Consider the following 23,631-nt stretch of genomic DNA (forward strand, 5'->3'; position numbering starts at 1 on the left):
TTCTGCAAAAATCCACATGTATATGCTTAAGGCATTCCAAAAACATAGAAAATATTTGTCAATTTTTATTTTAAGGTAATTGAAATTTTTATTTTTACACAGTCCTAGGTACCTGTGTCACTCTATCTTAAAAAGAAAAATACACAAGAATTTCATTTAGGCTTCTTCAAATATCTAATGCTTATTTAAAGGAGAAATTGTGGATCACTAGCTTTTGCTATTATACATTACACACACACGATTTTTAATATACATTACACACACATACACAACTTTTCTAAATTGACTTTTATGGTTAAAAAACATAGAAAAATCATCTTCTCTGGTGAAAAGGCATATCTTAGGACTACTAAAAGTAATAGACATTTGGTTTCAGATTTTTTCTACATACCCCTATTTTGAAAACTCCAAAGGTGATGGAATAAAACGTACTTTTCAATTCACTTTAATTCTTGGTTATCTTGCAAAAGAAAATCATATCTAATTTTTTGTTCCTATATGTTAAATTATGAAGCAACACAAGAAAATTTTTCTGAAATCTACCATAAATGGTTTTACTACTCTTTATGTATTTACCCTACTTACTGGGTTTTCACTACACCCTTATATTTCATTTTGAGTAGGTTGGACATAAGATAAATTTCAGTATTTGGCATAGGTATAGGTTGCTGGAGAGGAACAATTTTACTAAATATATTCAGAGCTATGAAATGTTTTGTTGATTGTGGTTCATTTACAAAACCTGAAGTGTAAATGGAGCACATCATTTTAAGGGCTGTAAATGGCTTTTAATGGTATTTCAATCATATAGAAAAATTTCTAAATGTATTTCACAATATTTCTGAGACACATTTTATTTAATTTGGAGCAATTAACTATGAGAAAGAAGAAATGTTTCACTAAATAAAGAGAAAAAATTTGTTACAAGTGACATAAAGAAAAGATTTGTAACATACATATTTATGTATCTTATATATAAATATTCTTTTAAAAGAAATATATATATATTCTTTTTTCTTTCTTCCGGTTTTGTGAAATGGGGGTCTTTCCCAGGGCCAGATGGCCTTGACACTGTCTCAGTCTGTTTCCTGGATTCTGTTCCTACCTCTTGTCTATCTTCCTTCTACTGTGTTTCTCAATTTAATTATCTCTCATGGTGACAGCCCAATTATAGGCTGATTTCACTATTACAACTTATTGTACCGAATACTAGGGCCATTTACCTAGATTAAAAGCTGGGGAGGAGGTGGACTATTATAGTCTGTTATTTAGGAATTGATGGTCTCATCAAGTACAATGTACAAAATAATATCTTTTACTAGAAAGTAGACTTAAGATTTATATTTTTTTCTCCTAATACAAGCAGTAAGTTGAAGGTGCACATGCAATTATTAGTAGTAATGTCCATGTGAGTTACCTAGTTCTATTAATAGTAGTAATAACCAACACTTAATGGCGCATTTAGTAGAAGTGCTATTGTAACAATTCAGATGAAAATTAATGAGGGCCTTATATTGTCTATATTGGATGTAATTGCTTCCCATCTCCTAAAATGAGAGTATTTTGAAGGCAGAAATCATGACCCACTCATCTCAATATCCTCAGTGTCTCAAAATGTCTTCCAAAAAGTAGAAATTCAATTAAGTACTTCTTAATATTGCTATTGCTTTATATTTTAATTAGGTATATTAGAGATAGAACTGAAACCCTTTGCATATTTGCCCCTCCCCAGAAGTAATCACTGTTTAGTTTCTTTCCTCCCTGTGGATATTTTTCTACAAATTTTTCGATGCAATAGGTTAAATATCAACAAAGAGGATGATATCCTGCTTAGTAAGTTCTTTATATAAATGGTATCATTTTTCAACATTACATTTCAAAAATACATCCATAGTAGAATGCATTTAGCATTTAATTGTTTTAATTGATTTTAACTGCTACATAGCAGCATTATACAACTATCTCAAATGATAAATTTTCTCAACTTATGTATGCTTATGTCCATTGATATAATTGCATGGCTTCTCCTTTAAACTATTAGTATGATGTGCTGTGTTATTATATTGTTTCTAATGATGAATTCCAGGGACAAATCATAAGTTTATTTTTTCTAATATTAATATTGCTAAAAGTATTTACTTCGGATTATTATTTTTAAGTATAAAGTTAACCTTTTAGAAGTTTTCAATTTTTTGTTCAACTCTTCTATTTGTTCTAAGTAACACATTTTTGATCCAGTTTGATTCTAGAAGCATTTTAATATGAAAGTTTATGTGTTTACTATTATTGTTATTGATATATGTGGCTATATATCTCCATTTTCTATTTTTCACTTTCCAATCACCATTTTGTGTTTACTTCTTTTTAATTACTTTCTTGTATCTCTAGATGAATACTGTTTTCTAATGCTGTCTTTTTTTCTATGCTGATTTGGAAGCTATTAATTTCTCTTAGTCACTTTTTTGTAGTTACATATAAAAATGTAAAGTTTTCTTAGATAAGAAGACAAACCACAATTTGGGAGAAAATATTTGCAAAACACATTTCCAATAAAGAATTTGTATCCAAACTGTGCAAGAACTTTCAAAGCCCAACAATAAGAAAACAAACACACCAATTTTAAAAATGGGTAAAAGATCTGAACAGATATTTCATCAAAGAAGATATACGGGTCATAAATAAATATATGAAAAGATGCCCAGCACCATATGTCATTAGGAAATTGCAAATTTAAACAACACTGCACACCTATGAGAATGGCTAAAATTCTAAGAACCGACAATACCAAATGCTGACAAGAATGTGGCGCAAAAGGAACTCTCATTTATTGCTGGTGAAAATGCAAAATGGCACAGCCAATTTGGAAGATAGTTTCTACCAAAGCTAAACATAGCTAAACCTTGCAATATAGCAGTTGTACTAGCAGATAATTACCCAATTGAATTAAAAACGTCTATACAAAAACATGTACATGATTATTTACATCAGCTTTATTCATAATCACTAAAAACTGGGATTTTTCCAGATGTTCTTCAATAGGTGAATGGATAAACAAATTGATACATCCTTATCATAGAATATTTTCCATGACAAAAATAAATAAGCTGAAAAGACATGGGTGAACCTTAAATGTATATTGATATGTAAATGAAACCTGTCCAAAAAAACTGCATACCATATGATTCCAGCTATACGAAATTTTGAAACAAACAAAACTATAGAGGTAGTAAAAAGATTACTTATTGCCAAGGATTCTAGGTTGCTTAAAAACCACTGGTTGCCAAGGATTCTAGGAGAATTCTTGAATCCTAGGCAATCAGTGGTCTTCTCCTAAGGGAGAAGTGGATGAATATCTGGAGCACAGATTTTTAGGGTGGCGAAACCTTTCTGTATGAAACTGCTGCAATGGTGGATACATGTCATTATGCATTTTGAATTGTGCAATGCAGTTCAGTGAACCTAGAACTGTGAACCACAAGAATAAAACTTAATGTAAACCATTGACTATAGTGAATCATCATGTATCAAAATTGGTTTATCTACTGTAATGAATATACTACTGTAGTGCAAGATGTTAATAATAGGGAAAACTGTGTGCAGGGAGGGCGTAGGTGTATGGAATTGTATGTACTATCTGCTCAATTTTCAATATAAAACTGTACTAGAAAGCGAAATCTATTAACTATTTGTAAAGCTGTTTTAGGCCACCTACATATATGTGGTCTGTTTTTGACAAATATGTCAAGTTGATTCAATAGAGAGATATTGTTTTCTTTCTTTTTTTTTTTTTTTTTTTTTTTTTGAGATGGAGTCTCACTCTGTCGCCCAGGCTGGAGTGCAGTGGCGCGATCTCAGCTCACTACAACCTCAGCCTCCCGGGTTCAAGCCATTCTCCTGCCTCAGCCTCCCAAGTAGCTGGGATTACAGGTGCCCACCACCATGTCCAGCTAACTTTTTGTATTTTTAGTAGAGACAGGGTTTCACCATGTTGGCCAGGCTGGTCTCGAACTCCTGACCACAGGTGATCCACCCGCCTCGGCCTCCCAAAGTGCTGGGATTACAGGCTTGAGCCAGCGTGCCTGGCCAATAGAGAGATATTATTTTCAACAAAAGGTGTTAGAACATCTATATGCAAAAATAAATAAATAAATAAATAAATAAATAAATAAATAAATAAATAAACAAAGCCCCACCTACCCTAGAACCATATAAAATATTTAACTTGAAAAAGATCACAGACCTAAATGTATAACCTGAAAATTATGAAACTTCTAGACAAAAACATGGAAGAAAAATCTTTTTTTTTTTTTTTTTTTTTGAGACAGAGTTTCGCTCTTTTTGCCCAGGCTGGAGTGCAATGGTGCGATCTCAGCTCACCACAACCTCCGCCTCCAAGGTTCAAGCGATTCTCCTGCCTCAGCCTCCCAAGTAGCTGGGATTACAGGCATGTGCCACCACCCCAGCTAATTTTGTATTTTTAGTAGAGACGGGGTTTCTCCATGTTGGTCAGGCTGGTCTTGAACTCCCCACCTCAGGTGATCCACCTGCCTCGGCCTCCCAAAGTGCTGGGATTGCAAGCGTGAGCCACTGTGCCCGGCCAGAAGAAAAATCTTAAATAGTGTGCCCCCAGGCTGGTTGGTGGTGGCTAACACTTCAATCCCAGCACATTTGGGAGGCCGAGGTGGGAGGATCACTTGAGTCCAGGAGTTTAAGGGCAGCGTGGGGAACATAGGGAGTCTCTGTCTCTACAAAATTTTTAAAAATTAGCCAGTTGTGGTTGTTCATGCCTGCAGTATCAACTACACAGGAGGCTGAGGTGGGAGGATCAATTACTTGAGTCTGAGAGGCCAAGGCTGCAGTGAGCCATGACCATGCACCACTGCACTCCAGCCTGGGTGACAAAGAGAAACCCTGTCTCAAAAAAACAAAATGTGACAATAGTTTAAGTAATAATTACTTACTTTTATAAAGTGCTTTTATAAAAGAAAAACTGATAAATTGCACTTAACAAAATTTAAAAACTTGTGGTCTTCAAAACACAGTGTTAAGAAAATGAAAAGATAAACCACAAACTGGGATAAAATGCTTGAAAATCAGGTATCTAATCAAATATCTGAATCAAGAATATATGAGGAACTCTTATTGTTCAATAAGTAGGCAAAAGAATTAAATAATCAAAAGATTTAGACACGTCACCCAAGAAGAGAAGTGGATGGCAAATACACACAGAAAGTGATACTCAACATTATTATTCATTACTGAAGTACAAATTAAAAACAAAATGAAATACTACTGTACATCTACTAGAATGACTAAGGTTTTTTGTAACTGACAATATCAATTTCCAGCAAGGAAGAGAAGTAACTAGAACATTCATACATTGCTCTTAGGAATGCAAAATGATATTTGGAAAATAGTTTGGCAATTTCTTATAAAGTTAAATATTCATCTACCATACAACCCAGCAATTTTATTTGTGGACATTTACCCCAGAGAAATGCAAACCTACATCCATACAAAGACTTCTACTTGAGAATTCATAGAAGCTTTATTATTTGTAATAGCCAAAATTACTGGAAATAATCCTGATATATTACAATTTGCAATATATATCCATACAGTGGAAAACTATTCAGTAATACTGCTCCTGCTCTACCAGGCCAGCAGCTTCTGGGAGATGTGGAGGGAGTATGACTGGACCCACAGCCATGTGCCACACCCATACTTCCCTTGCTATAAAGTGGATCCATGGGCCTGAGGTGATATTTGTACTCTGTGTCACTGAATTAGACAATCTGTACTGGCTAAGGCTCTAGGGGCAAAAAGAGGCAAATCCATATCCAAAATATATGTCAATTATGACCAAAATGAATTGCTGCCCCCTCCAGGAAAGAAAAGGTCCCATATAATCAACTTGCCATCAAGAGGCAGATTCATCTCCTCAAGGGACAGTGCTGTCACAGGGGTTCAGCCTTGATCTCTGTTGCTGGTAGACTGGACATTTGGCAGCAGGAGTAGCTAATCAGTCTCGGTGAATGGGAACCCGTACTTTACAGCCTGTGTGCAGACTCTGCCCTGGTCACTGTGGCTACTCTATTCACAAGCCCATTGTTCTGACACTGGGGTAGCCAATGACAAGAGCTGGATTAGTTCAAATGCCTGAGTCAGTCTACTTGACTGTTTTGAACCTCTCTTCCATCCATTATATGGGTGATCTCTGTTCCACACAATCGTGATATAAAATCTCATACCGGCTCCCATGGATCCATCCACATTCCCCTCTAGACCTCCTCAATCTTCCAATCTTTCTCTCCCTAGGCCCCTACCCAACTTATCAAGTTACTCATCACTACCCATGACTTCATGTAATTCTTCATTGCTTTTCTTTACTTTCCACTTAAAATAGATGACCAGATGTACCACCCAAATCTCTTCCCATTGAGAAGATTTTTCCTCATACCTTTCTTTCAGGGCCACTTCTGCATAGTCCATTTTCAACCTAAAACCACAGAGTGAGTTAACTCATTCACAAATCATACTAGACATTTTTCTTCCTTCCTATATGTGATGGGTAACACGGTGTTCTGAGCCTCCTGCTTTGCTACTTTCTTGAAGCTTCCTGTCCCGATCTTGCCTGATCCCACTTCCGTGTTGCTAATGGATTGCATTGGGACTTCCCAACGTTATAACATGACAGTTGGAATAGAATGCAGCTCATGACTCACCTCTGGCCATAGGATTATTTGAGTTCCCATAACCAGGGTCCAGAGGCAATTTCCATAATGAAGTACAGATGCAGACGATGGCTTCATTCTCCAATGTGAAATATGCTTCCTCAAGAACTCAAAGAGACCTACCAAGCATTGTGCTTCTTTCTTACTAATAGCAAAAGCTATCCATTTATAGTCTATATACTTACTTTCCCTAAATCTCCCTCTGCCTAAGATAATATCCTTGCCAATGTGTTATCTTCCACTGGTAACCCATCCCAGGTCACCACTGGTAAACTTTTAATACTTCACTGCTACATCATTTCAGGAGTTACCAGTATTCCATTTACCACCAGTGATGGAGTTCTTACTGCCAGTGGGCTGGTGGGCGGCTCAGCTCTAATGTCCCATTTTAGAGATGGATTCCTGGGACCACTTCCTGTTCCCAACTGTCTTAGGTCAGACTCCCTGGAAACAGACTGTGACACAAAGGTTTCCATACTGAGTGTTTCTGGGAAATCCTATAAGGAATAAGGGAAACAGGATTGATTGGACAGAGAGAAAAGTTTAACTGAGAGGCAGTTGCAACAGAGGCCTCAACAGATCTCATGAGACATTCTGGAGTTGAGATGATCCTTTAGAGTTGCCCAGTTCTGAGGCAAAAAAAGTCAGGCCTTTATATTCTCAAATCAACCAGTTATTGGATGTGGGCTGCCCCATATGCACTAGGAAGAGGGGGCATAACCTTAGATGATAAGAAAATTTACTGATAGGACCTCAGCTTTGAGTCATAAGCATCCAATACTCCTGGCAGGTATGGAAAACTGTCTTAATAGTCCAAAATTATTCAAAGTTCTATTTTTCTCAAATTACAAAGCTTTTGGCCTGCTCTAGCTACCCAATGACCATCGCTATTTTTGTTTGAAACACACACACACAGAAAAGATTTATTCTCTGTTACAAGTAGTATTTTATGATTCTTTGCTCACTGTTGTTTACACGTGTTCCATCCCTTCCTGTTTAGCTGTTCATTTAGTGTCTGATTATGGCAGTGTCTCTCAGTCTTTGTATGCCTGATATGTCTTGATTTTAACCTCAGTGTGAAATAATAATCTAATTAGGTATAAAATTCTACCTAATGGCAGTTATTTTCCTTCAGCTGACTGTACTGGTATGTCTCTGACATATTCTGTTTCTGAGGAGAGGTATGCTCTCAGTCTAACTATTCTTCCTTTGCATTTGGGGCAATGTATTTTTTTTTCCTTCTGGAACTGCTGTTCGATGTCTATAGGAATCTGTCAGTGTATTCTCCAAATACCTTAAACGCCCTCTCATATATATTTCATCTCTAACTGTTGCCTTCTGGGTGAATTATTTATTACTGTCTTCCAATTTATCAATTCCTTTTTGCCTATGTCTAGAGTATATCTCATCTATAAAGTTTTTAATTTCACTGACTATATTATTTATTTCTAGAATTTTAAATTATTTTTTATATCCAGATCGCTTTTGTTTCACCTTATGCTAGGTTTTGTTCAATTGTTTGCTCATTATGGATGTTTTTCCTTCATTCATCTCCCTAAATATCCTAAACATATTTATTTTGAAATATTTATCAGCTTGTTCTACTACATAAATTATTGTTTTCTTATTTATAAGTTTTTTTACATTTTTAGTGGACACACAATAATGATACATATTTATGAAGTACATAGTGATATTTTGATATATATTATATATAGTGATCATATCAGGGTGTATAAAATCACATTTTATACATAAATTAGCATATCCATCATACTACATAAGTTTTTATGGGCCAAATTTATATACAAAGTTTCTGTTTTGTTGACTGCTTTCTCTGTATTAGATTTAGTTCCCTGATGAATTTAGAAATTATCTTCAGGATTTCTTTCTCTGTTTAGCCCTCCGTATCTGGTTTTGTACGGCTTCTACCCTAACCTCTCCCTCATATCAACATAAGTTCTGTCTTACATTGAAGATTAAATCTTGCATGACACAGATATCAAGAATTTCACAGACAGTCACAAAACCATTTTGGGGCTTGGTTCCTCTCTGGTCACAAGGCTGTGTGTGCCTCTTTCTGTCTCCCATGCTTTATATATGCCACTTTTTTTTTTCACTCTCTCTTTCAAAAGAGAGGTAGGCCCTGACTTCAGGTGTGAGCTTGGCTCTTACCTATCACTTCCAAGGGAGCAATTTCTCCCACAAGTCTGAACTACTGGGCTCTCTGCCCAGGGATGGGCAGACCTAGTCCCACATCTGCACCTCCACCAACCACCAAACACTTCTATTTTATGTCTGTTCCACAGAGATGTTTGCTTTGTTTTACTTTACTGTTTTAGCACAGCTGTCTCTTTTCTAAATTTTTGCTTTAAAAATTTATCTATCATTGTTGTCCATGTGGAACAGAAGGGTACTTCAAAGTGTGCATTTACAAGGCAATCTCAGATGAAAGTTGATACATATTTGTTTTCAAATATTTGTTGATTGAATAAATAAAATGGTCTTTGCATTGTTAGATGCCCTTCCGAGCCTTTGCCTGTGCTGTTCTCTCAACCTAGAATGAGTTTTGTCTGTTTTCAATTGTATTCATTATTCAAATATTATCTCCCCTACAAAGATTTACCTAATGACCATATCCCCTTCACAAAATTGTTTTCTATTTCCTCATTTTACTTATTACAAACCTTTTTAATTACATATTTCATATTACATGACAATTGTCTTTATACTTGTCACTGCAGCTAATTGTGAATCTCCACCTTAACTCTGAATTATTCGTACCTTGGACCGCAAACTGCATTTGTATGTTCCCAAATATTTGTAAAAAGAATTGCTATGAACCACAGAGCAGGAGAACACACTATTTTAATCCCTCAACTTGTCTACTCTAACATATTCACTACAGTGTGAAAATATTTTACGTTAATCAAGGCAGTGGTAGCCCATTTTATGAGTTACACCAATATTATGGGGAAAGTTTGTGATTTAAATTCTACAATGACAGATATAATATTTAAATATAATAGAAGTGGGTTGTCGTAGTCATATCGTTATAATATGTGCTTGGTTTTCTTTGAATTATATGAATTTAAACAAATACCACTTCTAAAAAGGTGATGTCTTATTTTAACCTATGATCTTAAATTCCCTTTCTAGGGTAAAGACCAACTAGGGAGGAAGTTAAAGAAAGAAATGCAAAAATAGTAAGTACAAAATTTAAGCTTGAAAATTCAAATCTATTCTATTAAGGAATATAGTTAGATGCACACAATTGTGGATAAGCATTTTGCTCTGATACATGTTTAAGTTTTGTAAAATGAAAAAAAAATTATTGTACAAGCTTAGCAACCTTGGCCTAGACTCCTGATGTAGAACTATGTCATAAATGTTTTTTTATCTCTAATTCCTGGCAAGGCAACAGGTAAGCTTTAATAAATACTATTGAACCAAAATGCAAAAATGTTCCCTGCCTATTATGAATGAGTTGTCTCACTGTTATCTACACACTATTTATAGAGCAATATAATAACAATCACTATTAACATGGATCTTACTATGTTAACTACTAAAATGCAGTATCATGCTTAATGTTCTAAACAATTAAGAAAGGTATAATACCAATATCAAATAATCACATTTTATACATAAAAAAACCTTTCAGTTCAGGGAAGTTAAATAACTTACCTGAAGTTACCTAGTGAGTCTCAGCAATACTAAGATCCGAACCTGAGCAGGCCTGACTTCTAACCTCTCGTCCTTCTTCTCCACAATCTCTGTGCCATGTTGCCATGTATGCCTTCCTAACTTTTTTTTTTTTTTTTTTTTTGAGACAGAGTCTCCCGCTGTCACCCAGGCTAGAGTGCAGTGGCACAATCTCGGCTCACTGCAAGCTCCACCTCCTGGGTTCACGCCATTCTCCTGCCTCAGTCTCCGGAGTAGCTGGGACTACAGGTGCCTGCCACGACACCCGGCTAATTTTATGTATTTTTAGTAGAGACGGGGTTTCACCATGTTAGCCAGGATGGTCTCTATCTCCTGACCTCGTGATCCTCCCGCCTTGGCCTCCCAAAGTGCTGGGATTACAGGCGTGAGCTACCACGCCCGGCCTGCCTTCCTAACCTTTTATCCATTGGCCTATCTTTCCCTTATTTCTTCTCAGTAACATCTTTGTGACATTATAGATCAACTATCCAGGTATAAAATTTAACTCAAACTATGGGGAGAAGTAAGGGGAGGGAAGACCAAATGACTCACGAATTTAGGAGATTGGAAGTTGTGATCTGTTTTTTGTATACATATGAATCCTCATTTAAAGTTTTCATCTAAGTAGGAGCAGACAGATACTACCATGTGTATTTCCAGGAGATAAACATAGTGCCTTGAAGAGAAAATGTGAAGAGGAAGAGGTGTAAATGAGATGTAGAATCTGCACCAGAGATGGCTCCACACTCTTGCAGTTGCAAAGTCCTGTCCATAGAGAGGTTTCTTGGAGACACAAGTCGTTTGGGCTGAAAACATCAAATCGTTCATCTAAGACAGAGAATAAGAGACAGAGATAGAGAAAGAAAAAGAGAAAGAGAAAGAGTTTGCTCAGTGTTAGCCGAGAACTGCAAATAAGCTTGAATAGACCCTCACCAGGAATTATGACAACAAGGAGTGTCATATGCCAAGCAGAATAAACTTCTCTGTATTATTCCACTAAGGACATAAGAGGATTAGGTCTTTACTAGTTAACTTGTTATCTCAGTTATGGACTTTCCAATTGAGGGATTTTAATTTTTACAAATAAAAGGATGGTTTCATACAATGGTCCACCAGGGTGAGAAACGAGGCCACACTTTTACACAGCCCAGTTTATCATGCTACCATGGAATTCCGTAAAAGCCTCATTCTCCTGTGAAAGGTTAGTCCTTATTCCAATAAGCTCTAGACTGTCTGAGCAGTGAACATTTTAAATCAGCATAATTATATTTCACATAGCAATAAACACTTTCAGTTTAAGTGCGCATAATTTGTCTCTTTGTCTGACTCTCTTTGTTGCATTAGTTTTTCACCATGGTGAGCATAAAATAACAGGATTTGTGATGATTCCCTAGCGATTACTCTTTTTTCCTCTCTCTTTTAAAAATGCTCAAGATGCTTTGTTTATTTTTTTAAGAGAAAGAAAAAGAAAGTTGGATTTCAGAGAAAAATCTCATCTCAGGTTTTGGTTTCTAAAAACGTAGGCAGGTTTCGAATGTTAAAAGTTGTTCTTACTGCAGGAAACCAGGTTTCCCAGCTTTCTCTGCATATCTTCTCTTTCTCCGTTCTATGGCCAGGCCTGAAGTTGGTCTCACCCAAGGTTGGTTATCTGGCTTTGATTGGTATTCAAGTGGAGTGGTGAGTGTGGAAGGCTCTAATCCCTGCAACACATGGTAATTTTTTCATTCTCTCTCAGCCTCCACCTGTTCCATGGTCCAGTGGAGGACTGCAAATCCTATCAAGGGAGGGCAGCCCAGCTAAGCCTGCCTCCCTGGCTTGAGTCCATCACATGTGCACTCGGGCTGCAGAGCACCCAGCCAGCTGCAGCCCAACGATCGTGTTATCAGATGACGGATGGCTTCATATCAGGTGTTTAAAGTGACGAGCAGCCCCATCTGGGAAATGATTCGGGAAGTCTGTCCTCGCTTGATGAATGGGGAAAGTGACAATGCCAATCAGAGTGACCCTTACAGCCTCCCTGCTGCTGCCCCAACAGCCACTGTCTCGTCTCTCCCACTGGTTTACTTTTTCAATTCTAGTGTCACTCAGCTGAGGTTAGATCTACTGTCACTAAATTATCATTAGGTTATATCATTAATCTAAATATTTTCCTTGCAAAAACCTTCATAAAATAGATTCCAGGCCTCCAACAGACTCATGATCAGAATTAGAGGGCAAAGAGGATTCAGTAAAATAATGCTAGAGGTTATTTCACATGACTTTTCACAACCTGTTTTGAAGTAACCGTGGTTATTTTGGAGTGAACTGCATAGTTTACCTGAAAATCAAACCAGGATCCTCTGTAACAAGAAATGTGTGAGATTTCAATGTGCTGTGCATGGATCTGAAGACTGTAAATTCCTCTATAAATAATACTAACTGTCAAGTACCAATTGGTATCCCTTTGTGAACATTCGAAGGACATTCTCAAAATGGCTTTCCCAAATTACCTCTAGGAGGTGGTTTGTGATTTAATAATCTGATTTTAAAGAAGTAAAGTTACTAAGAACCTGTGCTAGTCATTGCCTACTTTTGCTTATATCATGTGCCTCTAGGGAATATATATGCTTAAGGCTAGATTTACAGAGTACAAGACAAAATAGAAATTTCAGTCAGTGGTATCGATGCTCCATCACCCCCTTGATGCTATATTGTGAAGACACAATCTATTTATAGATAGTGTATCATATCAATTACTTATCATAGCAAATATCAAATAATGGAGATTACGCACAACACATGAACACTTCAAAAACAATTTTCTATGCAATATTTATTTTCATCTTCAGTTCCAAATGACTGTGAAAGACTCAGGAGCCAAACACCAATTGTTTTAGTTTTAATTTAAAAATATATTGTCATCTAGGTCTTTGATGAAAATGCGACTTTGTCCATCCTGTTATAAAGCACATCATTTTTTGCAACCATGAACAGTGAATAAACAAAACAAAGGGGGGAGTTAATGGGAATGACAGCACAGCAGGTACATTTATGATTTAGTATCATTTCACTTTTCATCCAGGAAAATTGTCAACCATTCCAGGAATAAAAAATAAAATGCTATGTACAGTATAGTATAACCTCTTTAAATTGGCAATTTGTAGCTGTTTGATAATTCATTCTTAAGCAAACCTCAACCACTTGCTACCTGCTGTATTCATTAGCCTGTCCATCTTCCTATTCCCTGTAGAGCATGTGGAACTATGATTGTTAGAAAAATGTTGTGCTGCTGTGTATCTTTGCTACTTAATACATGTATCTATGTTCACCGTATATTTTTATGCAATTGTTTTAGAAAGATGAGGAAGCCCTTTTTTGGGGGGGTTTCTGGGAGATAATTATTAATGTTTTCTGGATGTTTTGTACCAGATCCATTTTAGATAAATAATGCATTACATACTGTGTCATATGCAGTAGAATTTTTTTTTATTCAGCTATTGAGCATAATATGCAAACTCAATATAGAAACTACCAAATTTTAGGAGCAACAGCTCTCTGTATGTGGCACATTTGCAAATATGGGTATTTCAGGGTGCAAATTAAAATAGTTTGATGCACCATATCACACTTTCTCAATGAAAGGGAAACTTTCCTTGTGCTTACTATAAACACTTCATTTACACGTTTATTTGAGACTTTGTTAAATTAGATTATGTAAACACAGGCTGGATAGCAAGTCAGATTTAATACACACGAGTTTTAAAACTGACTTGCATGCTGAACGTAAAAGTATAAAGGACTTCACCAAGATTTATTGATTCATGTCAAGGCATCATTACTTTTCAAAGTGTGAAAAATGATCATATATTTATGACCTGCCGACTGAAGCTGTTTTGTGAATTAGCAAAAGCTCTGGAGAGGAGCAGCCTAATTGCATTATCATAGAATCAGAGATGGTTGTCAATTTCCCCCATTTAGCTTTTCTCCTTTAGTTTGTTAAAATGAAGGTGCCATACGTTGGTTGAATTCACTAATACCCTGATGAATGAGGTATTTTCCCAGTAGGCTGGCTACCAGTATAAACAGTGAATTAGGAATGATAGACCATCAATCATATCTCCTTCAAAACAGATCTCTGCCCTGAGATTATTCATAATGTATTAGGGCCACTTAAAAAGTTTTCACGCAGGATTCACTGATGAATAGACTTAAATTGTTCATAATCTTCAATGTCTCCTGTGGAAGCAAGAGTAGTAAAGTAGGTCACTTTCTTAATTAACATAACTTTCATTGTCTCTTTTATTTTACTTGTATTATTTCTTTTTAAAATATATACAATATTGTTCATCTTACATTGGTTATTGTTCTTTAGCAATATCCTTATTGAAAGAGTAGATTCTATTGTTTGGTAGTTATTTCTTCCTTATAGGAACCAGAGGTTAAAGGCGTAACTCTGAGAAACTCACATCACCTGAATACAGGCTAAAATAAATGCTTGCTAACCTCTTATATTTTTGGCATCTACACATCTAGGATGACCTGGTGATTTGTGCAGTGTTTTTATACGCAGAGGGTCAGATCTTGCCCTCCGGCGCCAATGTATGGTTCCCCTGGGGTTTTGTCCCTTTACTGGAAATTACAGTATGCATCCAAGGGCAAGATTCCTCCCAAAGGGATTTATCCTGCCTCAATGTGCAAACATAATTCTCATTAAAATTAATAGAAATTGTACACATGCATCTAGGGAAGAAATAGACTCTTAGGTTCAGATCACCTCATTCTGTTTCATGCAAAAGATGACAGGGCTTGCCCTGGAGGTGGGCATGCAGCCAAAGGTTTGAGATTTCAGATAAGCAATCAGAACTTCCAACGCTCACCTACATCATGTGTGAGGCTCTATAAATTCTTTTTTTTATTGCAAGGGACTGTGAAGGGAACCTAGCTAGACTCTTATTTGCTAAGCTTTTCTCTAGAATTATAATTATTTCCCTGATATCTTCTCCAGGGAGTTCAGGAAAAAAAAACTAAGCATTGCTTATACTTAATTCCCAGGTTGAAGGTTTTGGATCATTTGTATTTATCAGAATCACTGGACCATAATATTTGTCTATTCTTTCTTTTTGTCATGCTTCAAGAATACCTCTTATTTGACTGGATAAGTGGTATTTAACTCCTGGAGTGTTTTAGGGTCTAAGAAATCAGCTCTTTATTCTGGGGAAATGCAGCTTTAATGCACACATTGCTAAACTTGTGTAAATTCAACCAAACAACCTTTTTAGACTAACTGAATCTATGTAGCATGAAGAAATTAACAGTAAACTTGGCGCTCGATTTATTTGCTCATTTCCATTGGTGAAGCCACATAAGACAGCTCATAAAAAGTATAACTTCACCCTTCTAGAAAAAAAATTCTTATTGTTAGAAACTGAATAATTCCAAAAACACTAATATAACTACTCTGAAGCTTATGTGAACAATTTCTAAATCTTCTCAGATATAAAAGCCAGCATAGCGTAGAAGAAATAATAGTGTTTTTTTATTGACTTAGTTTCACCAATGTAAACAACATATTTAAAGTTGAAGATTTTTAAAATCACCTGAAGAAGTGAATATCTAAACCAAATTTGATATCAACCAAATAAACCACAGATCTGTATTATAAAGGACATGTATATTCAGTGAGTAGACTTGGCTAGAAGATACAATTACTGTGAGTTGTCACATTTCTTTAAAAGAAATATTACAGGTTAGTAGGACTCTCAAATTTTCAGTTGCAATCAGATTGAACAAGTAATTCACTAAATTATAAGATATTTTCAAGCAAAATCAATAAACCAAGTGTCGAGATTCAGTTGTATGATTGACACACTAGCATTTTGAGCCTGTTTATATCTGAGTAATGACTGAGGCTAAGGAAAGGAACTTGAAGATGAATATAAGCAAGATGATGTTAACTTTTCAATAATTCAACTTCTTTTTTTTTTTTTTTCTGTTTAGACGGAGTCTCAGTCTGTCACCAGGCTGGAGTGCAGTGACGTGATCATCTCAGCTCACCGCAGCCTCCGCCTCCAAGGATCAAGCAATTCTTCTGCCTCAGCCTCCCTAGTAGCTGGAACTACAGGTGCACGCCACCACGCCCAGCTAATTTTTGTATTTTCAGTAGAGACAGGGTTTCACTACGTTGACCAGGTTGTTCTTGAACTCCTGACCTCGTGATCCGCCTGCTTCAGCCTCCCAAATGCCGGGATTATAGGCATGAGCCACCGCATCCAGCCTTTCTTTCCTTATTCTATCTCTTTTACTGAGTACTCTTCCTTTTACCATCCTGTAACCTTTGATGTCTCCCAAGTCTCCATCATCTACTTTTCCATTCATTACAGGCTTCCTTCCTTCCTTAGCTAAATTGCATTCATGTCCAGGCTGAAGCCACAGCTACCATTTTTGTTCTGGAAACTCTCAAATTATTGCACAGTAGTCCCCCATTACCCACAGAGAATAGTTCCAAGACCTTCAGTGGATGCCTAGAACCACAAATAGTATTGAAAGATATGCCATGTTTTTCTTAAACTTTACTCCGGCAAAGTTTAATTTAAAAATTAGGCACTGTAAGAGATTAATAAATACTAATAAAATAGAACAATTATAAGAAAATACTGTAATAATATTATGTGAGTATGGTCTATCTCCTTCTCTCTCTCTTTCTCTCGATTTTTTTTTTTTTTGTACTATACCGCCCTTCTTCCTGTAATGATATGAGATGATAAAACGCCAACATGATGAGATGAAGTGAGGTCAATGATGGAGGCACTGTGATGTAGTGTTAGGCTCCCGTTGATCTTCTGACAATACATCAGAAAGAAGATCATCTGTTTTGGGTCATCCTGGATCATCAAGCCATGACGATGTCAGTGGCTGGATGTCAGGCACAGACGATGTCCATGGCTACTAGGGCAAAAGGAGGATTCTCATCCTGAGAGTACAGAGAAGGATGGCAGGAGATTTCATCATGCTACTCAGAAGAGCATGAAACTTCAAATTTATACATTGCCTATTTCTGGAATTTTCCATTTAATATTTTTGGACTACATTTGACTGAGTAACAAATTTCAGAAAGTAAAACTGCAGATGGGGGTGATTACTGTATCACCTTTGCCAGTTTTCTTAGTTCTAGATCCTACTACAAATTGCGTTCTTCATATTTCTATTTCTTTTCTTTCTTTCTTTCTTTCTTTCTTTCTTTCTTTCTTTCTTTCTTTTCTTCTTTCTTTCTTTCCTTCCTTCCTCCCTCCCTCCCTCCCTCCCTTCTTCCTTCCTTCCTTCCTTCCTTCCTTCCTTCCTTCCTTCCTTCCTTTCTTTCTCTCTCTCTCTCTTTCTTTCTTTTTTTCTTTCTTTCTTTCTTTTTGAGACAGGGTCTTGCTCTATTGCCCAACCTGGAGTGCAGTGGCTCAATCTACAACATCTGCCTCCCAAGTTCAAGCCATTCTCCTGCCTCAGCCTCCTGAGTAGCTGGGATTACAAGTGTGCACTACCATGCCCAGCTAAGTTTTGTAGGTTTAGTAGAGATGAGGTTTCACCATGTTGGCCAAGCTGCTCTCGAACTCTTGACCTCAAGTGATCCACCTACCTTGGCCTCCCAAAGTGCTGGGATTACAGGCATGAGCGACTGTGCCTGATCTGTCTTCTCCGTATTTCTACTTGACCATTCCTCAAGTACTTCAGACTCAGTGTGGCCAAAACAAAAAAAAAAGCTTTCTTGTTGCTTTGTAGCTATTTATACCTACTTAAACAATTCAGATTAATAATGATGACAAAAGGAAACAGAAAAGCCTGGGAAATGTTCTTATTTTATCTTGTTCCATATTCTGCAGTGTATGAGCTATAAAACCAAATATATATACTGTGATAGAGCATATCATTCTGAAAGAACTAGATAAATTATAAATGTTGTATAAACACAGGTATAATTACTTATTTTGAATGAATATGCATCTGCTTAAAATGATTTCTTTCAAATTACTTGTGTAAGCTCTCCCTTCCTCCTGAAATTTAACTATCACCCACAAAATATATTTTGCCTGTCATTTATGCCCTAGCTACAGAAATGGAGAATTTCTTTAAAAATGGTTAACATTGTTATAACCTTTCATATTGGTGTCTGGATATGTCTGAAATTGTTTCTCCTCATACTATATATGAAAGCACACTACATTTTTAATCCTGTGTATCTCAGGGTGCCTAAACACCCTTTTAGTCCCTTGAAGTAGCAAACTTGAATGCGAAAGTATCTAAATACGTAAGTATCAGGTTAGTTAAATTCAATTCCATGCCAATAGAATCCTAAATTTCAAGTGGACAAGGACTACACATGGGTTTACCTTTTCACTTCTTTTTCTCTTTTATTTTAAATTTATAAAAGTCGTACCCGGGCGCGGTGGCTCACGCCTGTAATCCTTGAGAAGCCGAGGCGAGTGGATTACCTGAGGTCAAGAATTCGGGACCAGCCTGGCCAACATGGTGAAATCCCATCTCTATTAAAAACACAAAAATTGGCCCGGCACAGTGGCTCACGCTTGTAATCCCAGCACTTTGGGAGGCCGAGGAGGGCGGATCATGAGGTCAGGAGATGGAGACCATCCTGGCTAACACGGTGAAACCCTGACTCTACTAAAAAAAAACACAAAAAATCAGCCGGGTGTGGTGGTGGGCTCCTGTAGTCCCAGCTACTCAGGAGGCTGAGGCAGGAGAATGGTGTGAACCCGGGAGGCTGAGCTTGCAGTGAGCCAAGATGGCACCGCTGCACTCCAGCCTGGGTGACTAATATTTGTCAAATTAACTACTATCCTTCCAGTTATTTTGTATATATTTGCATGCATATTCAACATTTATGTGAACGTAGTGGGCCTACTATCCTATGGCTTTTTGTTGTTACAACTCCATCTATCAGCTCTCTCCATCTAGCTGGTTTTTAAAATCATATTTTATTTTGTATGTTTAAACTATGCAATATGATGTTATAAGATACACATACATCCGCACGCGGTGACTCACGCCTGTAATCCCAGCACTTTGGGAGGCCGAGGCGGGTGGATCACCTGAGGTCAGGAGTTAGAGACCAGCCTGACCAACACGGAGAAACCCCATCTCCACCAAAAATACAAAATTAGCTGGGCGTGGTGGCACATACCTGTAATCCCAGCTACTCAGTTGGCTGAGGCAGGAGAATCGCTTACACCCAGAAAGTGGAGGTTGTGGTGAGGCGAGATCACACCATTGCACTCCAGCCTGGGCAACAAGAGCGAAACTCCATCTCAAAAAAAGAAATAAAAAAGATACACAAATATATAACAAAATGATTACTACAGTGAAACAAATTAACATTCATCATCTCACATGGTTGCCCATTCCCTCCCCATTCCCCTCCTTGTCTCACCAAGAGCAGTTATAGTCTACTAAGCAAAAGTCCTGAAGACAATACACTATTATTAGTCCCCACATCGTACATTGTATATACAACTCACTCATCCTACATATATGCTATGTTATATCCTTTAACCTACTCCCCATTTCCTCCCTTACTCTAGACCCTGTTACCCACTGTTACATATGCTATGCTATGTGCTAAATATCATTCTGATTCTCCCTCTACAGCTTAACCTTTTAAAAGAAGATTTCACATATAAGTGAGATTATACAATATTTTTGTTTGTGTCTGATTTATTTCATTCTTTAAAATGTTCCATTGTTTTCTATGGTATGAAAGAATCATTATTTATTTATTGTTCTCCTTTACATTGTGCCCAACTTTTTACTACTGCAATCAATATTGCAATGTTTATGCATTTATGTTTATGCAAACAGGGAAATATTTTTGCAGAATAGGTTTCTAGAGATGGAATTACTGAGCCAAGAAGAGTACATAAGCATTTAAAACTCAGTAGATAGTTCTATATTGCCTGACATTAAAGTTGTTCCAGTATATACTCTTCCAAATACCACATAAAACTATCACTTATCCTAAAACTTTGCTAAACTTTGTAAAGTTTGTGAATATGATGGATGAAAAAAATATATATATATCTACAAAATTGTTGCTTTAATTTGCACATCCTAGATTTCCAGTAAACTTTGAACAACATCTCATATGTTGTTTAGGCATATTTATTATGTGTGTCTCTATAAATTCCCAGTTACCAAAGTTTGGTTATCTCTTTCTTATGGAGTCATAAATTTCTTTGTATATTATGGATACTAACCTTTGCGTGTTATCCATGTTGAAAAAATGTTTTATGTTTTCTGTTACTCACCTCTTACAGAAGATTCCAAGTTGTGCTTGATTACACATATGACTATAATTTTATGTCTGCAGGGTTTTCTACCTTACAGAGTTGGACCTTTCTCTGTGCACAGTTCACAATAATATTACTTCTGGAGAGTTTTGTTGTGTATTTATTTTACATTTAGCTCTTTGCTCCACCTCAAACTTATTTGTATGTGTAGTATGAATTAAAAATCCATTTTTTCTAAATCAATATCTAAATATCTCAGCATCCATTTCAAATATTTTATACTTCTTCATCTAATATTCACAAAATTTTTATAATATACTAATTTCCCATTTTTTCTCTTTACAAATCCCTTAGTCTGTTTCATACGTTCATTTTTATACCATTACAGAAAGAATATTAGTTTTAAAGCATATGTTAATATGTACTGAGGACAGCGCCCTGTGGTTGTACTTCTTTCCAAATCTTTCTAGCTTATTCTTACTCAGTTACCTTTTAAAATGTCTTGAAATTTTTTTATTAAAAAACTCTTTGGAGATTATATAGGATTTTGCTGAATTTACATATCTAAAATATTGGCTGTTCCAACTCAGGTGAGGAAAATTCCCATAATTTATTCATTTCTTTCTTCATGTCTTAAAGTTATTTAGCTTTTTAAAATAGCAATAATAAAAATATTTAATCAAGCAGTTACTATGTGCTAAATGTCATTCTAAGCACTTTTTATATATTGTCTTTTTATCTTCCTACAAGCCTATGAAATAAGTACTATTTTTATCCCTATTTACAGAAAACCACATGGTACACAGAAATTAAATATTTTGCCCAAGGACTCACAGCTAGTAAAGGTTAAAGACTGGATTTGTAAAGATCGTTTAATAATGTAATTCATCCTTTTAATCATTACTCTATGCTTATGAATAGATTATTCCTTAGTAGTTATGATTTTTGCTGATTTTTAGTTGGCATTTTTAAAAATTAATACTATTATACTATCCAGTTGTTACATGCATTTATCTTACCACTTTAATAAGCACTGTTTACTCAATTTCCTAATTCTTATGTAAATATATATTCAATTTCCTAATTCTTTTATAAATATATCCTTCTACATTTTCTAATTCCTTAGATTTTTTAGGAAGAATTAAACTAAAATAATAACAGTTTTGCCTCTTCTTTTCCAGTATTTAAAGTTTACAATTCATTTCTTTCTTCCATATTCTTTCTTTCTTTGAAAACATCAGCTTCTCAGCTGGGCATAGTGGCTCATACTTGTAATCTCAGCACTTTTGGAGGCTGAGGCAGGAGGACTGCCCGAGCCCAAGAGTTCAAGACCAGCCTGGGCTACATGTTGAGACCTCGTCTCTATATTTTAATATTTTTATGTAAAATTAAATTAAAATAAAAGCCTCAGGCCCTCTCCTTCCATAAAAGGAAAAGAACACTCACAAATAGAGTATTCTTTAATTTACTTTAACGAAATAATATAATGATTCATCATTCAAGTGTAATGTTTGCTTTTGGGTATTGGTGGGTATCTTTAGTTATGCTAAGGGCTCAGGAAGAGCTTTTATGATTAATACATATTTCCTTTTACGTAATAATTTTGGCATTCTTTACTGTGTCATGTGGATAGTTTAATATTATTTCACACATTCAAAGATCTTGTATTCTAGAAATATATTTTACTTAGTTATAATGTGTAATTCTTTTAATACACTGCTACAGTATTTTATTTAGTATTTTGTCATCTATAATAGTAGGTGATATTGGTCTTCAGTTGTGCTATGTTTATCCAGACTTTGTATCAGAATTATGTAATGCACATGGACTATATTAGTCAGTTATCCATATTTTCCATTGTCTTCTAAGTGTTTACAATTTAAATAACATTTATTTTTGATCTGACAGTTATGTGAAATTTATAAAGACCTGTCATTTATTTAGGAATTAGATATTTTACTAACTTCTTAATATCTTATGTAATTGTTCATCCACTATTATCTACTAACTCTTATTGGTCATGGTTTTATTTATATTTTCCTAGAAAGAATATCCATTACATCTTGTTTTATAACTGTATTCATGTAAATATATAAAGGCTATTATCTCATAATATTTTTAATTTTTTTTTAAGTTTTGTCCTTTCCTCATCCTAATGTTTTTTGTGACTTGTCTCTCACAGACTCTTATTACCTTAGAAGAGATTTACAAAATCTTTCTTTATTGCAGTGTATTCTTTTTTAAAAGTTAGAACCCTATTAGGCAAATCTAATATTTATTTTGCCTTCTATTTCATTAGTATCTATTTGCTCTCCATTCACTTCTGTCTTTTATTCACTTCAAATTTTTTTTGCGTGCAACAGGGTCTCTCTCTGTTACCCAGGCTGGAACACAGTGATGTTATCAAGGTTCACTGCATCCTTGAACTTCTGGTCTCCAGCGATCCTCCCACTGCAGCCTCCCAAAGGACTGGAATTATAAGCATGAGCCACCAAAACCAGTCAATTTTAGCTTCTTGAATGAAATACTTAACTCATTTATTTTCAACTTATGCTTTTTAAAAACTAGATGTATTTAAGACTTTCTTTCCCCTGGATAGCCCTTAGTGTATAATTTATAGTTTTTTATGTGTAACCATCATTATCATTCATTTCTAAGTAACCTAAAATTTTTATTGTTTTTCTTTCTAACTCAAAAGGCATGTATATAAAATAGGAAAAAATAAAAGAAGATAGAAAATTAGAGGAAGAAGCAGAGGAAGAGAAGAAAATGTCACAGAAAGTACCTAAGATGATGTTAGTACTTATGCTACCTTCTACCAAATGAAGTACTACCTTAGATAAAAGCTCCAAAGAAATTTTGGCTTAGTTTAGGAAAGAACTTTATAAAATTTAGAGTTGTCCAAAAAATTAAATGAACTGCCTCTT

At 35.7% G+C, this 23,631-nt stretch overlaps 1 long non-coding RNA gene across 1 annotated transcript in view; it reads right to left on the reverse strand.

Moving 5' to 3' along the window:
• The window catches only part of LOC105497262 (uncharacterized), a 91,876-nt gene extending 85,197 nt beyond the window's left edge, over nt 1-6,679 (reverse strand). Inside the window, exon 1 of the long non-coding RNA XR_011606488.1 lies at nt 6,461-6,679. This is a non-coding gene — a long non-coding RNA (uncharacterized lncRNA). The remainder of the gene's footprint in view (nt 1-6,460) is intronic.
• Nucleotides 6,680-23,631: the final 16,952 nt, after the last annotated feature.

This window comes from Macaca nemestrina, chromosome 8, assembly GCF_043159975.1.
Source record: "Macaca nemestrina isolate mMacNem1 chromosome 8, mMacNem.hap1, whole genome shotgun sequence".
Taxonomy (NCBI): domain Eukaryota; kingdom Metazoa; phylum Chordata; class Mammalia; order Primates; family Cercopithecidae; genus Macaca; species Macaca nemestrina.